The following is an 11,454-nucleotide window of genomic DNA, read 5'->3' on the forward strand; positions in this document are numbered from 1 at the left end:
AGGTTTATACTGATCATCGCAGCTTACAACATTTGTTCAAGCAGAGGGATCTCAATTTGAGGTAACGTAGATGGCTTGAGCTACTGAAGGATTATGATATCACCATTCTTTATCATCCGGGCAAGGAAAATGTGGTCACAGATGCCTTAAGCAGGAAGGCAGAGAGTATGGGTAGCTTGGCATTCATTTCAGCAGAGGAGGGGCCTCTAGCTTTGGACATTCAGTCCTTGGCTAACAGACTTGTGAGGTTGGATATTTCAGAGCCCAATCGAGTTCTTGCATATGTTGTTGCCCAGTCTTCATTATTGGGACAAATCAAGGCTCGACAGTTTGATGATTCGCATTTGGCAGTCCTTAGAGAGACGGTACTACAGGGTGGTTCCAAGGAGGTTTCTATTGGCGAGGATGGTGTTCTACGACTCCAGGGTCGCCTATGTGTTCCTAATATCGATGGCTTGAGGGAGAGGATTCTAGAGGAGGTACACAGTTCACGGTATTCTATTCATCCAGGTGCTATGAAGATGTATCGCGACCTGAAGCAACATTATTGGTGGTGGCGAATGAAGAAAGACATAGTGGAGTATATAGCTAGGTGCTTAAATTGCCAGCAGGTCAAGTATGAGCACCAAAGGCCAGAGGGCATACTTCAGCAGATGACTATACCTGAGTGGAAATGGGAGTGCATTACTATGGATTTCGTAGTTGGGTTGCCGCGGATTTTGCGGAAGTTTGATGCAGTTTAGGTCATTGTCGACAGGTTGACCAAGTCGGCACACTTTATTCCAGTTGTGACTACCTATACTTTAGAGAGGTTGGCCCAGATTTATATTCGGGAGATAGTTCGGTTGCACGGTGTGCCTATTTCCATCATATCAGATAGAGGCCCTCGATTCACTTCCCATTTCTGGAGAGCCATACAGAGTGAGTTGGAGACCCGTGTAGAGCTCAACACAACATTTCATCCTCAGACCGACGGGCAGTCGGAGCGGATAGTTCAGATATTAGAAGACATGCTGAGAGCATATGTGATTGACTTTGGAGGACAGTGGGATCAGTTCTTGCCTTTAGCCGAGTTTGTTTATAACAACAGCTATCAGTCCAGGATTGAGATGGCTCCATTTGAGACTTTATATGGTCGGCGATGTCGTTCTCCCATCGTGTATCTGAGCCTGGTGAGGCTAAGCTATACGGTACTAATTTGGTAAAGGATGCCTTGGAAAAGGTAAGGTTGATTCAGGAGAGACTTCGCACATCACAGTCCAGACAGAAGAGTTACGCGGATCAGAAGGCGCATGATGTATCATTTATGGTTGGCGAGAGGGTTCTCTTGAAAGTATTGCCGATGAAGGGTATTATAAGATTCGAGAAGAAAGGCAAGTTGAGCCTGTCACGACCCAAAATCCACTAAGGGTCGTGATGGCATCGGACATCGCTGTCAGGCAAGCCAACCAAAATACTTAATTAAATTCTCGTTTTTATTTCCGAAATTACTACTTTTATATGTTTAAACAATACATAGTAAATTCCACTGAATAAATAATGAAACATTCAACAACTTTTAAAAATTTCTGAATAAACCTATAGACATCCCAGAATCCGGTGTCACAAGTGCATGAGCAATTTCTGAAAAATAATGTAATACAACAACCGTCTGGAATACAATGTTGGACAGAAAATAAACATAGTACTTTGAAAGAGACTCGCTGGCTACGGGTCATCTCGAAAAATGCAGCTCACCTAAGTCTCCGATCAACCATGCTGCTACGCCCACTAGACCACTAGAAATGCATGTGCCTGTGCAATAAAAATGCACAGAAGTGTAGTATGAGTATGAAAACAACGTGTACCCAATGAGTATCCCATTTAATCACGAAGAAGTTGAGACGAGAGGTCGACTTCGATACTTGCTAGTGGTCCAATAATGTTATATCAATAATATATTAAATCGTGGATTTTTATAAACATGATTGTAATTCAATAGGTTGAAGCAAGTAGACAATTCTTTCTTTTATAGGAAATTTCCAAATTCCTGTTCATCATTTAAACATATATTTTTAAGCCAGGTAGAGGCAATAACAACTTCAATAAGTTTCAAGACAAGCAATACAAGCATGCACAAATCATGCCGAGGTCATACAACCCGATCCAACAATATTTAAACTGTGCACTGCCAGAGGGTCGAATGGTGCGAACCATAGATGCATCTATTTAATTTGCTGAGGTGTTCGGCCCGTTCCAGAATTTAAACACGCACAGACAATCAATCAAGAAGTCATCAGGAAACAGTTATCCAAAGAAAACCAATTCTATTTTAACAATTTAGAAAAATGAAGTTTAATTCTTTTTAGAAATCCATTTACCAATTCGATAGTATTTAAGCAATAAACTGTCAATAAGGTTACATATATTCCAAGTATATCGCGCTTTTGGGTCCTAGACTACCCGGACAATAGCATAATAATAGCTACGCACGAACTCTCGTCACCTCGTGCGTACGTAGCCCCCATAAACAGGAGCACATAACCAATTATTTCCTTTATGGGGAGAATTCCCTCTTACAAGGTTATAAAGGAGACTCACCTTGCTCCGAAGATCCATGACCGACATTCCATGCCCTTCCGAAGACTCGAATCGATGCACAATGCTCCAGAACTAGCCAATAATTATGCAAGTCCATTAATATACGCTCAATTACTCATTACAATCCAATTTATAACAATTCCTAACCCCGATCAAAAAGTAGACAAAATTGCCCTCAGGCCCACGTGCCCGGATTCCTAAATTTTCCGAAGATAAAGTTTACCCATGAACTCCCGATATCAAACATATGATTTCCTCTAAATTTCATACACAAAGTCGTGGCCAAAATCCAAAAATATCATTTCTAGGTCTTTCCACCAAAACCCCAAATTTCTACCAAATTCATGCTCAAATCCGTACATAATCAATGTATTTAACTCAAGATAGGTGGGGATATCTTACCTTGTCATTGATGATGAAAACCCCCTCTTGAAACCCTCCAAGAATCGCCCAAGCCAAGAGAAAGATGAAAGAAAATGGCCAAATCCCGACTTTAAAACAACCCACTGCCTCCAGCCCTTTCCGCACCTGCGGTCTCTTGACCGCTTCTACGGTCTCGCAGGTGCGAACCAAACGCTGCTTCTGTGGTCCAGGGCTCCCAGCCCATTCCGCTTCTGCATCCTCTCCTCTGCAGATGCGGTCCCGTATCTGTGGTAAAACGACCGCATCTGCGGTCCTAGCCTAGCTGACGATTTACGCTTCTGCGGCACGAAGGCCACTTCTGCGGCTCCGCACCTGCGGCCCTAGTCTCTCAGGTGCGGTTACACCAGCAACCAGCAACTTCAGCCCTTTCCAAAATTTCATTTTCGATTAGTTAACCACCCGGAATCCACCCGAGACCCCCAGGACCCCGACCAATCATACCAACCAGTCCCAAATCACATTATGGACTTGCTCGAGGCCTCAAATCATATCAAACAACGCTAAAATTTTGAATTGACCTCCAATCCAAGCTTAATGAAATATAGAAATTCAAACTTCTACATTCGATGCCGAAACCTATCAAATCATGTCCGATTGACCTCAAATTTTGCATACAAGTCATATTCGATATTACGGACCTACTCCAACTTCCAAAATCGAATTTCGACCCCGATATCAAAAATTCCACTTCCGGTCAAACTTCTCAAAAACCTTCAAATTTCTATCCTTAGCCAAATGACTCCAAAATGACCCACGGTCCTTCGAATTCACTTCCAATCGCGCTCCCAACTCCAAAATCAACATACGGAGCTACTCCCAGACTTGGAATCCCAAATGGACATCGATAACACTGAAATTCACTTCAACCCAAACTTATGAAATTTCTTCCAAAATGCTAACTTCCACAATAGGCGCCCAAATGCTCCCGGGTCATCCAAAACCCGATCCGGGCATACACCCAAGTCCGAAATCATCATACGAACATGCTAAAACCTTCGAATCCCGATTCCCAGGTCGTTTACTAAAAAATCCAACCTTAGTCAATTCTTTCAACTTAAAGATTCCAAAATGAGAATTCTCTTTCCAAATCAACTCCGAACTTCCCGGAATTCAATTTTGACCATGCGCACAAGTCATAATACCCGAATTGAAGCTGCTCATGGCCTCAAACTACTTAACGACGCGCTAGAGCTCAAAACGACCGGTCGGGTCGTTACATTCTCTCCCACTTACATATACGTTCGTCTTCGAACGTGCTAAGAACTACGCTGGGGTTGCCCAAAATCACTGTTTAACACCTCGTGCACTTACCCGTGCTACTACAACCCAGTTGAGCACATTAGCTCGATCAATTCTGAAGATATTACCTTTTATTCAAGAAAATAAGCTTAGAGCCAAATTCCAACATCCGGAATTCTCTGTCAGGCCTGTTCCAACATACGCTCACCGTAGCTACACGCAGCACCAAAACATGACTGCATACCTTAGCTGAATTCAGACCCTGCACCATTTTACTCACAGGACCACAATAACATTCTCTGATCCATTTAGTCAAAATTCCATGAATCTGATGCTCCCATTGCACCTCATGGCATACATAGGTCATGCTTTAACTCTTACAATACTGCCACGACGGAAGAGATGTGTAGAAATTCATAACCAACCGCCGACTCAACAATTCATTGGGTCTATACTCCTGATAGGAGCCATCACCTCATTCTAAATCAAATAATGGTCTTTGCTCTTTAATATACTTCATATAATCTGACTGCACTGTTCCTAGATCCAATAACCTCGTCTCACTCAGTACGAACTGCTCAGGCAATAAGCCACCCCGGACATGATCAAAGCCTCATATGATGCCGCAATGCTCTGATAGGCTACCAATTCGAACGTGATACAAAGGAAAACGAACTTTGGATGGAACTAGTCAACTCACGCTCTAATATGGACTTTCCTTAGAAAATGGGAAACAAAGCATATAGAAAACTGTACTCAACATCACACTGTTGTGGCGTGCAACCCGATCCAAATAACATACCCATGGCGGCGCCACCCGATCCACACATAGAATTCACATAAGATGATATACATCGAGCTAAATTGTTCATCACAACAAATACCAAATATCGGTCATAAGCACGCTAAGTGCATAATACCATCCCTGGGGAGATATATGGTGCCATAGGCTACAAAACTCAAGCACAACTGAGGTGCGATATACGATCTGAATCTTGAAAGACATCCTGCTCATATAATATTATCTCTACACAGAACCTCAACACATAAGAAATTCACCAAGCCGTCTCACAACTCATACAGCGTAATATATCATTACATGAAATAGCTGACAACGAATTAGCACCCCGACTACTTTTCCAAAGGAGCGCATTGCTGAAATGAACACATCTGGCCTGATATAGAGCCCATATTTACATTTAGATCCATCCACAGACCTCAAGCTGATTCTGATCACACTGAACAAGGCTAATAACCTCTCGAAGGTCCATAATAACTCCCCTTTTCTCATAACACACAAGAACGACCATCATAACCGGAGCAATTCTCCACAGTATACAACCCAATAAACCGAGTGCCCTCCAGGCATAAATTCCCAATTTAAAAACATCACTACAATCTTCATACTTGGTTGAACTTTTCAATCAATCAAGTGGCTACATGCCACACTTATACAACCTTCCCGTGGGGCACGCTCCCGCAACCTTCCGCAGCAGATAGCAAGTCTGTACATCCAAACCACCGGCCGCGCTAACGCTGAAAAGCGATCAAGAATCGTAACCAGGATGCAAAGCCTTTTTCACGGAACACTGATCTCAGGTGACGCTGAAGACAATACCAACTTACTTTAAGCATCGAAACTCCTTTCCTGCTTATCCGAGATCGTGACATCCTTGTCAACACCGAACTACAACCTTAGTCCTCACTTCAAATTCCATATCACTCACTGCACCCAACATGCCAATATACGATAGCACACGATTTTTTTCATCATAACTCCGCAACCACTAATAGATTAACACTTCATCATATAAAAACTTTTCATTTAACTCACTTCAGGAGAACCATAATAACACACAGGTGAATTCTCATAACCGTGGAATATGCAAATATCTAAGTAGTGGTCTAAGCCACCATAGTCCTTCCGGGATCCGCCTACACATAAGATGCCATAACAGTAGAATACTTCTGAATAACATCAATTACGGCGGCCGACCGGCCTCACACATACCGTTACAAATCACTTGCATAACTTGGTCCCGCTGCAGAAACTGATCACTACCACCAATATGCCAATTCAACTATGGCTAATCAATCTATATTCTTCCAATTTATCCTTGATTGCCTTAGAAATAATAGTAACTCCATTCAACACATAACACACCCCATCTGCACTCATCTCGAGTGACCTTAAATCACGAGACCACGCTGTATCCAATCCCACAAACGGTTTCATACCTCCCTTGTGCGCATATTCACATCCTCAACCAGTATGCTCATTCTGATAATCCCTCTACGAATCCAAAGTCTTTGCTCATTTTCCTCCCAAATCTACACTGCGAGTCAAAACATCATAGAACATTCTGGGACTCTTCTCATAAGCTGCTACAAAAGCTTGATTCTTAACTTTTACTTTAGATCAGTTGGAAACAAGAGAGATATGTGATATAGTCGACCCTTTTTAGTGATAATAACATGCAAGTTCAGGCTTTCCTTCAATCATGCTTTATACATCTGCACCAATGATTCATCTGTTAACAAAGCCATCCGTTACCAAATTAATGTGTTAAGTAATTATCTCAATTCTACTGAAGAATATTATCGGTTTGCTAGATAAGTTCTGATAAGCGATGAGCTTATATAAATGGAATTATAAATTAGTAGTATCATAATAACCATATCCCCATTAGAAGAAACGATGGAGGAAAGCTGCAGATTTACCATGTAAGTTCATTTTCTTTTGTTACTTCCTATGAGTAGGGGTGCGCATGTACAAACTGAACTATTGGTTCGGTTTGGTTTGGTTTTGATAAAAATTGAACCAATCCGGTCCATGCACACCCCTACCTATGAGTATTTATGAAATTGTATAATCTTGTTTATGCAAATCTTATAAAGCAACACTTCAACTATTATTAAGCATTTTGGTGCAACAAATGATTGGAAAATTAAGCTATCCTATATTTAAGTATACAACTGAAGCTTTCTACAACTTTTAATGAATCAATATATTGGAACAGAAGTTTTTGGTAGTCAGGAAATGTTTTCGTCTACGGCCTACCATTAAATGGAACGTTGATTAGGATAAAGTCGCTGAATTTAAAAGTGCTTCCAGCAACATGCTATTTTATCTTATAGAACAAAATTCTTGTTTAAAAACAACATTTAGCACTTGTGTCTTAATTGAAAATGTGTCCGTTTTCCTTCTACGATCTCTTGTAGGGAATTGTTTTACTTTTTTTGTCGTTAAAAGTTATGTTCATAGTAACTAAGAGAGTGATAAAGTATAGTTGCACTTGTATATATTCAACTACTTAAGTTTGAATCAAACAAAGGATATCTAAGATGTGCAAGAGTGATAAAGTTTAGTTGCACTTGTATATGAATAACCACTTAAAGTTTATATAATACAAAGGATATCTTAGACGTGCAATTATATGATTTATATACATCAATTGACTTTTTTTTATGTGACTATTACGTATCTCTATATAATAAATAAACTACTTATTCTTTGCATATGTACACCATAAAATTAATAATGATCTATTATATCCATCTAAATGAAGGCATATATTTATCCAATTTCTATGCATCATCTACAAAAAATTACTTTCATTTGATTACAACCTATTAATATGTAGGCAGTTATGGAAAGGCGGAAGTTACAATTTCTTAAAGACATGGCATGCACACTTTAAACAGTGAAGCATTTGCAACTATAGCCGAGATTGCTCATATTTAAATTTAAATTAGGTGTTGATGAAAACTTGAAATTTCACAAACAAGAAAGCTATTAAGCTGAATATTTGATTGATATACATTTAGTTTGAGCTTGCACTTTTTCTATTATAATTTCATGTAACTCATACACACTTATTCTAATATGATGTATATCGTTTTAAGAAGTTTGTACTTATAGTATGAAACACACGTGCAACGCCCATGTTGGAAAACTAGTCTCTTAAAAAAACTTCCAATGGAACAGACAACGGTCATACATATGACTACTGCTGAACATTTAGATGTAATATTACTTGAGTTGTTGTAGCTTTGTTCACAATGTATGATACTAATTCTAATTTAAAAAAAATATGTATTTGGTGAAAGACACAACCACTACTATAGATGAACTACCAATAAATTGCTAGAATCTTCAAAAACGCTATAAAGAGGGGAATTTCAAGGGTTCAACAATAGAGGTAAATCCTACTACTCCCTCTTCAATTATTAAGCTTAAATATGATAGGGATCAAGTGTTGGAATAAGAACGTTATTTTTTGTTTACATGATATTAAAGTAATACTAAAAATGGGTGTTGTAGTGAGTTGAGGAATAATTCCCTAAGACTGAAGATTTAGTTGGGTAAAGTTCTTTGTTTTATGGAATTGATGCAAATTTATGCTATACCGAGAAAATCTTATTAACGTATTTTATATGCATTTCATGCATTTATTCATATACATTGAACCATGACCAAATGACGTTATATACGCGTATATATATATATATATATATATATATGTACATAAAATATTATGTTATCAGACCTATGTGAGATAGGGTGACGTGGGATTACCCCCTGGTATATGCGTGGTAAGGTTACACAATGATTTGATGGTTTTCGGAACAACTCTGGGCACGTTCGAGGACGAACGTATGTTTAAGTGGGGGAAGATGTAATGACCCAACCGGTCGTTTTGAGCTTTTGCACTTTGCTCGCCAGTTTTCGGGCATGAATTGCCCCGTGTGATGTATTGTGACTTATGTAAATCATTGGTTTTGGTTTTCAGGGTAATCAGAATGAATTTGGAAGAACAGTTCTCAGTTTGAAGCTTGAAATTTGAAAGGTTTGACCAAGATTTGACTTGTTAGTATATGATCTCGGATCGGAATTTTTATGATTTGGTTAGCTCCATTAGGTGATTTGGGACTTAGGAGCATGATCGGAATGCATTTTGGAAGTCCGTGGAAGGTTTAGGCTTGAATTGGCGAAATTGAGATTTCGGCGTTTTCCGGTTGATAGGTGAGATTTTGATATAGAGGTCAGAACAGAATTCCGGAAGTTGCAATAGTTTTGTTGTGACATTTGGGATGTGTGTGCAAAATTTCAGGTCATTCGGACGTGGTTTGGTTGGGTTTTTAATAAGCAGAATTCGAAAGATTTTGGAATCCTAGGCTTGAATTTGATGTGATTTTGGTGTTTTAATGTTGTTTTGAGCGTTCCGAAGGTTGGAACGAGTTTGAATAAGGTTATGGGATATGTTTGTGCTTTTGGTTGAAGTCCTGGGGGCCTCGGGGTGATTCCGGATGTGTCATGGAAGGATTTGAGTTGAGTTTTGTAGCTGAAGCATTTGGTTCTATCATAATCGCAAATGCGGTTGGGAGACCGCAGGTGCGATGATCGCAGAAGCGGAAGGCAGTCGCAGATGCGGCCAAGTAGAAGTCCTCAGGAATCGCAGAAGCAGTAGCGCAGGTGCGAATTTAATGAAAACCGCAGATGCGGTAACTAGAAATTTAATGAAAACCGCAGATGCGGTAACTAGAAATCACAGAAGTGATACCGCAGAAGCGGGAAAAAGGACCGCAGGTGCGAAAATACCTGGGTCAAAAAGTATATAATGTTCCTTCGCGAATGTTTGCTAAGTTCTCCATTTTTGAAGACGGGAAGCGAGCTAGGGCAGTGAATTCAAGGGAAAATGGAACAGAATCAGTGGGGTAAGTTCCTTGAGCTTCATTACTCATGTTTATGATCATTTTTCCATTGTTTAATCATGGTATTAACGAAAATTAAGGAAGAAAATTGAGGGATTAGAGCTTGAGATTAAGAGATCTTTGAGTGGGGATTTGAGGGGCCATTTGAGGTCCGATATTGATATTCTTGATATGTATAGACTCGTGGGAGGATGGAGATTCTATTGATGTTAATTTTGTTGGATTCCGAGATGTGGGCCCGGGGGCCGGGTTTGAGCAATTTTGAGATTTTTTATGTAAATTGGATATTTTCGAGTGGCCTTTGTTCCCTTAGCATATTTTAATGATTATGTACTGATTGTGGCTAGATTTGGAGCATTTGGAGGTCGATTCATGAGGGCAAAGGCATCACAAGCTAGAGTTTGGACCGGATCGAGGTGAGTAATGATTGTAAATGATGTTCTGAGGGTATGAAACCCCGGATGACACATCGTTGTGCTATATTGAGGTGACACACATGCTTGATGACGAGCGTGGGGTCGTACGCTGTTGGGGATTGTGACTTAGTCATTCCCAAATGACTATTCTACTGCGTATTTGACTGAAATCTATTTGTGAACATCATGTTTTGTGTTGAATGCCATATTTGGGCCTCGTGCCAACTATTTGAACCCTTAGGGGATTTTTATTGGTATTTTCTCACTATTTTTGACTTTATACTTGTACTCAGTCATGCTATATTTTATTGTTTTCTTCACTCAGCCATGTTTACTCTCTTTTAATATATCCAATGATATTTCAAATAATATTTTGGGTTGAGCATCATGTTTTACTATTGCCCGAGTGGCTTATGTGATTTTGACTGAGTAAGGCCGAGGGCCTGTGCTGTGAGGATACTTTTGGGTCGGGTTGTACGCTGCAGTGGTGATACACTGATTATGATTATGAGGCCGAGGTCCTGAGATATGTACGCCGCGTGGTGGCTTGTTGATATGAGGCCGAGAGCCTAGTGATGATGCCACGAGATGGCTTGATATTGTGCTTGGGCCGAAAGGGGCCCCTCTAGGTGTCTGCACACCCCCAGTGAGCACGGGTACCCATTGTGATGTGAGATATAGCCCGAAGGGCTGGTATTGTTGACATTGTGCCCGAGGGGAAATCCTTTATGTGCTTATCTGTCTTATTTGCCTATCATTTACCTGTTTAATTGTGTATTTGTGCCCGAGGGGCGGATTTTTTGTGCTTATCTGTTCTAATTGCTTTGCATTCAATTGCTTAACTGTTAAAAAGTCATTTTTTAAAGAAGTTTAAAATTGAGCTAAGATGCTTTAAGAGATTTCACAACTTCATTGCTTTCTTACTGGTTTTGTATTACTCTATACAACATGTTGATATACGTTTCGTGATTTCCTATCACTCAGTCTTTAGTTATGATTATTACTCACTGAGTCGGAGTACTCACTTTACTCCCTGCACCTTGTGTACAGATTCAGGTATTTCTGAACCCGGTAGCGGGTA

The sequence above is a fragment of the Nicotiana sylvestris genome, chromosome 4 (genome assembly GCF_000393655.2).
Source record: "Nicotiana sylvestris chromosome 4, ASM39365v2, whole genome shotgun sequence".
NCBI lineage: Eukaryota > Viridiplantae > Streptophyta > Magnoliopsida > Solanales > Solanaceae > Nicotiana > Nicotiana sylvestris.